Source organism: Pinus tabuliformis, chromosome 3_2, assembly GCF_031772625.1.
Source record: "Pinus tabuliformis cultivar Carrire ecotype Pingquan chromosome 3_2, CPIR1, whole genome shotgun sequence".
NCBI classification, from domain to species: domain Eukaryota; kingdom Viridiplantae; phylum Streptophyta; class Pinopsida; order Pinales; family Pinaceae; genus Pinus; species Pinus tabuliformis.
The window spans coordinates 1,136,908,160-1,136,913,758 of record NC_142302.1 but is presented as its reverse complement, the minus strand read 5'-3'; the positions used below and the strand labels follow the sequence as shown (position 1 = coordinate 1,136,913,758).

Below are 5,599 nucleotides of genomic sequence, written 5' to 3'. Positions count from 1 at the left end.
ATTATGATAAATAAGCTAAATATACATGAACTTATTTCAAAAACAACAAGTTTTTCTCAAATATACTTAAATGAAGATAAAATAAAATAGTGTATTCATTACTTATAAAATAGTGTATTCATTACTTTTGAGTAGGAAAATTTTATCTTTTCGAAAACACTAATTCTTGATTTTTATTTACAAAATCCCTCTTAACCCCAACATTTGTTGAAGTTAGCATCTATTGGTTTTTCAGAGGGCGGAGCCAAAATGATATTGAGCGGGAGCCAAAACGCGATTGAAGAGAGTTTTGAATTATGGTTTTACCAGCAATAGACCCGATATCAAACCCCACCATCAGATCTTCATTACATTTACGGTGCTGAAGGTATGCTCTACTTTTTACTTTAGTGCATTTCCACCCTTTCAGTCTTCCACACAGAGAGAAGTACATGCACCTCAGATCGTTGGTTCAAAATCCAATGTTTTTTTGCATCCACGCTTTATGTTTACACTTTAATGCTTTTATGTTTATGCTTTAATGTTTATGTTACATTTTGTTATTATTCACAGGGATGGAGTTGGAATTTGATGAGTTCAGGAGGCCATTTATCATAATAAATGAGCAGGAGAAGAAAACCAAAATGAGAGGTGTAGATGCTTAGAAGTCCAACATTGCGACCACTAGGGCAGTTACCAGAATCCTTGGCACCTCACTTGATCGCAAGTGAATAGAAAAGATGCTAAAGAGCCTGAAGGTGATGTCACCATCAGTAAGATCTTGTTCTATTTATTTATTCTCTATTTTTCGATCATTGAAAGACCTTAAATTATGAAAATAAGAAGAATTTACTTTAAAAAATGCATGATTCATAAATAAAAATTGAGTGAAAAAATAAAATACTATGTGACCTGCACATTCTTTCTCACAAAATGCAAGGCCCACCGAGCTTCTACAGAAACAACAATTCTGATAGTTGAAGGCCATTGTAAGATATTTTCATAGTCCATGATAACATTTCCAAGTTCTTTTGTGGGAAGCCATCTAATGGACGAGGAAAAAATTGTTATCATAAGAATAAGTCTTGTACTAAGCACCACCAGAGGAGCAACGTAATGGAACTTTTTCCAGAGCTCAATAATCCACTTTCAATACAACTTGCTCCCATGAATCCCAAAAATTATCTCAACCAATATAATAACTTTGCTTCTTTTTCTGTAGCTCTTCAATCACTAAGACCAATTTCCTCAAACCATAAATATATATCTCAAGTCCTCTTGTGAAAGGTGTGTTTGACGAACACTAGCTTCATCCTCCCGAAATGTTGATGCAACCATTTCTCGCTTATGTTCCTGGAGTACTAAAATACAATCTTCCATGGTATCTTTGATTGCAAATCAGGAAACCATTACAGGATACATTTGTTTAATTCAATGTGCTCTATCAATAGCTTGGTGTTCAGTTGTTGGATTCCACCAAAGATTAAGCAGAAGAATAGAAAATGCAGCAACCATGTTGAGACCAATATTTGTAGCTTTTAGGGACATTATCATAATAGTTACCTCAGGGAGCATCTCGAAATCATTCACAACTTTATCATGTGCTATTATAGACATAGTTCCATCCAACCTTCTATATTATATGCATGATTCTTTTAGTGGAACCTCAAGAAAATCCATCATACTCAACCACTGGGAGAAAACTATGGATTTAATCTCCTTCTTTAGACTTGGCTATGCATGTTGATCACTATTACCACTATCGAGAATTTCAGCTGAATCTCTATTGATATTATTGACATAATTGTTGCTAGAGGCACTTTGTAAGTAACTTTGGGAGGGATTGGAGAGTTTTCGTCTCAGCTTTGATCTTTGAAGAATGAAACTCTGGATTATCAAATTTCTAAACTTGCAAAGGTCTCATCATTCATAATATCATCAAAGTGCAATGTTTTATGACTATTTTGGCGTAACTACCTCTACTAAGCGACATTTTTATTCATTCAAAACGAGTAACAAATATTGTAAGGATATGGGTCGGTCCCTTCAATAATATGCAACATTCCTCGGGCCTGAAGTTACCTACATGGGTAGCATGCAGCTCATCCCTGTCGGTGCACTCATCTCCATATCCTACATCTCAATAAATAGAGCGGCTGGTATGATCTTTAATATAGAAAACACATAATCATCCTTCAGATGCCTTTTGCAACCTTGATTAGGGAAAATGTTATCGTATGACTAAGTAAGGTGATCTAATGATGCCCCTAAAGAATTTGTTGTCACCACTATACATAACTTTGGGAGGGATTGGAGAGTTTCCATCACAGCTTTGATCTTTGAAGAATGAAACTCTGGATTATCGAATTTCTAAACTTGCAGAGGTCTCGTCATTCACAATATCATCAAAGTGAAATGTTTTATGACTATTCTGGCATAATCACCTCTACTAAGGGACATGTTTATTCCTTCAAAACGAATAACAAATCTTGTTAGGATAGGGGTCTGTCCCTTCCATCATACACAAGATTCCTCGGGCCTGAAGTTACCTCTGTGGGTAGCATGTGGCTCATCCCTATTGGTGCACTCATCTCCATATCATATAGCTCAATAAATTGAGTGGTTGGCATGATATTTCACACAAAAAACACATAATCATCCTTTAGATGCCTTTTGCAACCTTGATTAGGGAAAATTCTATCGTATGATCATGTAAGGTGATCTAATGATGCACCTGAAGAAGCCATTGTGATCACTGTAGTTAAATTTGGAAGGTATTGGAGAGTCTCCATCGCATATTTTATCTTTAAAGAATGAAACTCTGGATTATCAAATTTCTAAACTTGAAGAGGTCTCATCATTGACAATGTCATTAAAGTGCAATGGTTTATAACTATTTCGGCATAACCACCTCTACTAAGCGACATGTTTATTCCTTCAAAATGAATAACAAATATTGTTAGGATATGGGCCTGTCCTTTCGATCATATGCATCATTCCTCAGGCTTGAAGTTACCTTCATGGGTAGCATGTAGCTCATCCCCATCGGTGCCCTCATCTCCATATCCTACAACTCAATAAATTGAGTGGTTGGCATGATATTTCACACAGAAAACACAGAATCACCCTTCAGATGCCTTTTGCAACCTTGATTAGGGAAAATTCCATCGTATGACTTAATAAGATGATATAATATGAACTGATTGTAAAATATATGACTGTAGATGGTGACAATGACTTCTTCAGGGGCACCATTGTAGAGGCCACAAAGAGCTAATGAACCTTCCAAACAATTTTTCAAATCAATTTGTTTTTCCCTGGGCAGCATCCTTGTTTCTTTTGCAGAAGATCTCCAAGTAGAAATGAATAAGAACCATTTAACAAGAAGAGGATGATCACATGCTTTACAAAGATGTAAAAAAATCAATAATATATTCACAATAAAAAAATTTCATAGTTCCTGCAGCAGCGTAGACCTTGAATTAAGCTTGTAAATGAGCTTCAAGAAAATGGTAAAAATCATGTTCTTCTGTAGAGAATTCAACCTTATGCAAGGTGACTATTTTATGAGGTGATGTAATAATAGGCTTGCCATCAATGGTAGTACCTTTTGTGTATAGAAGGATTACTGTCCTCGGGTCAGCTTGGAGCTTCTAGTCTCCTGAAATTGGATTTTTGAAAATTAGCATCTTTATTTTGGAAGTGAAAGGCTTAGAAACAACATGGATCATATTTTATAAATCTAAAGTAGATGAAAATATCATCAATAGAATTATGGATTGGTGTCCTAGAGAGAAACCACCTTCGTTTAGCTCGTAAACCCCAACATGCTCTAGCAACTTGTGTCCTATGATTCTTAATACTTTGAGCTTCATCTAGAACCACCCTAAACTAACCCACTCTTGCAAGTGGGTGAGGAACAAGTTCACTTGAGGAGACATTTTCTTCCTAGACTCTTTGTCTTCTTAACAATCTCTGACATTTGCTTTTTATTTTTAAGAATAAATGAGTGAATTAGACCAGAATCACGATGGTTTCTTTCAACTTCTTCATAATCATATCCAAGATCCTGTTATGGAACTTCCATACTTATGATGGAATAAGTATTCGGAACAACATCATGATTTTCCAGCTCATAAGTGTCCTTTGTCATGTTTCTTCCATGATAGACCAATATAGACAGATTGGCTTTTGTGGTAACCTTTTCACAGATTTCCTGTGTCCATTTCTTAAGAAAACTTGTTGGACACACAACCAAAATATTGATAGATGGTTGGCCTTTCTTCATAGGAAATCTATTTTCTTTCCCCTTAATGCATTCCTTAGAAGAAGCAAGTAGCTGAAACAAAATTAAAGAAGTTGAGAAAGAAATACCAAAAGCTTCAGAAGACAATTAAAAGGCTACAGTGGAATTTAAAAGAAACTGCAAATAGGGAAGCCCAGAGCACTACTCTCGAGGTAGTCACTGTGGCCACACAAACAAAAATATGTGAGGGAAAGGCAATAGGAACCCAAACCGAACCTATTTCTACTTAGACAGGAGCCACCCAAACAAACTTTCATGAAGACTTAATGGATATAGTTGTTCAGACAAAGGGTCTATCCTCCCATAATAAAAGAACTCAGACGGAGGGTGTTTCCTCCCATAATAAAATAACTCAGACCGAAGGTATACCCTCTCATAGCAAAGGCACCCAGACAAAAGAAAAATTCAAGGACACCCCATCAAGCAGTGATCCTATTCTTTTAAAGTTACAAGAGGATATCGTACAAGCCCAACTTTCTTTAAAGCAAGGTAGGAAGGAGACAGTTCCTCTACAGAATTATCAGGTGTTGCAGAAGAAATTCAAAGAATTGACAATAACTGAGGATGAAACTTTTGCTAAGTTTAGGCAAGAGGAAGAAAGGCTGAAGAAGGTAAAAACCAAGCTAGACAAGGTCATGGGTCAGATCAACACCATTTTCTCATTATATTCAGATGTCTTATCTTGCAGGTCTTCTACTACAAACTATGCCATGTTTTTATTAGAAAGATACTTATTGTGGAAGATTAAATTTGTAAAGGTCGACAAGCCAGTGGAATTAAAGACAACTGAAGAATTTATAAGTTGCTATAAAGAGCATGGGGTAAAAGTCCAACGTCTTCTCTGTGAATTTTATTTGCATAATTTTGTATTAGAATGGGAGGTGGATAAGAGTCATAGCCCTTTTATTGGGGACATTCAGTTTCAGGCCTTTATTTCTTTCTTATCTAATCAACTTAAGTGGTCTAAGGCTTATAGCTCTTTCCAAAGAAAAGAACATGAATTAGATTTGTGGGTAAGGAGTGAGCCTACTCACCCCTTGCAACTATTTATTAAACTCAAAAGGCTCATGACACAGGAGGGCATGATTAAGATTCTAGGGCCTATACATAAAGAAATTGTGCAAATAGGAAGGGTATATTTCCTCTCCATTCAGGAAAAGTCCTTGATTGCATCCAAACAAAGCTGGACAGTCTCAACTAATAGTGTCAAGAACAAAGAACCATTTAACTACAGGAATTTCAAATCTACTGAGGGCCGTTTGGTCACATACATCAATATTATCTTGAGGGAAGGACCATATTGGTTAGGATGTC

The 5,599-nt window shown here is 36.1% G+C and overlaps 2 pseudogenes; both read right to left on the bottom strand.

Annotated features, from left to right (window-relative positions):
• Positions 1-1,227: 1,227 nt before the first annotated feature.
• On the bottom strand, positions 1,228-3,025 carry LOC149184715 (helicase-like transcription factor CHR28 pseudogene; annotated as a pseudogene).
• Positions 3,026-3,082: 57 nt separating this feature from the next.
• Positions 3,083-4,267, bottom strand: LOC149184714 (helicase-like transcription factor CHR28 pseudogene; annotated as a pseudogene).
• Positions 4,268-5,599: the final 1,332 nt, after the last annotated feature.